Source organism: Mus pahari, chromosome 12 (genome assembly GCF_900095145.1).
Source record: "Mus pahari chromosome 12, PAHARI_EIJ_v1.1, whole genome shotgun sequence".
Lineage (NCBI taxonomy): Eukaryota > Metazoa > Chordata > Mammalia > Rodentia > Muridae > Mus > Mus pahari.
In genome coordinates this window covers 48,744,946-48,745,913 of record NC_034601.1, presented here as the reverse complement: position 1 = coordinate 48,745,913, position 968 = coordinate 48,744,946, and the positions used below count along the sequence as shown (strand labels likewise).

General features: G+C 37.0%; 1 non-coding gene across 1 annotated transcript; it reads right to left on the bottom strand.

The window, feature by feature from the left end:
• Nucleotides 1-648: 648 nt before the first annotated feature.
• LOC115065168 lies at nucleotides 649-755 on the bottom strand. Its single transcript, XR_003844958.1, has one exon. It is a non-coding gene; the product is annotated as a U6 spliceosomal RNA (small nuclear RNA).
• Between the last annotated feature and the right edge of the window lie 213 nt (nucleotides 756-968).

The window sequence follows — 968 nt, the reverse complement described above, 5'->3', positions numbered from 1 at the left end:
TCATTTCCTGAATACAGCAATATGCTGGGATCCTATTTACATAGGCAGTCTGTTAGTCTATGTCTTTTTATTGGGGAATCGAGTCCACTGATGTTAAGAGATATTAAGGAAAACTGATTGTTGCTTCCTGTTACTTCTGTTGTTATAGGTGGAATTGTGGTTTTGTGGCTATCTTCTTTTTGGTTTGTTGAAAGAAGATGACTTTCTTGCTTTTTCTAGGGTGTAGTTTCCCTTCTTGTGTTGGAGATTTCCATCTATTATCTTTTGTAGGGCTGAATTTGTGGAGAGATATTGTGTACATTTGTTTTTGTCATGGAATATCTTGTTTTCTCCATCTATGGTAATTGAGAATTTTGCTGGATATAGTAGTCTGGGCTGGCATTTGTATTCTCTTAGGGTCTGTATCACATCTGCCCAGGATCTTCTGGCTTTCACAGTCTCTTGTAAAACTGATTAAGTCTGGCTGGGCGTGGTGGTGCACACCTTTAATCCCAGCACTCCGGAGGCAGAGGCAGGCAGATTTCTGAGTTTGAGGCCAGCCTGATCTACAAAGTGAGTTCCAGGACAGCCAGGGCTATACAGAGAAACCCTGTCTCAAAAAAACAAAAAAGAAAAAACAAACAAACTGATAAATCTGTCTTTATATGTAAAATTATGGAACACTCCATGAATTTAAGTATCATCCTTGCGCAGGGGCCATGCTGATCTTCTCTGTATTGTTCCAATTTTAGTATATGTGCTGCCAAAGTGAGCACAGGATACTTCTTATAAACACATTATTAATTCAAATCCATATTGTTTTCAATTTTTCTCATTAGTGATAGTTTGTTTCATAAAATTTCCTTATATCTGAAAGAAACCAATATAAAGAATTCCAAAATATGATACTTTGGTACACTTACTATTTTGTGTAAAAGGTACTTAACAAGTACAAGTCAAGGCTTTCTCTGACTCACCTTTCCTTCTAA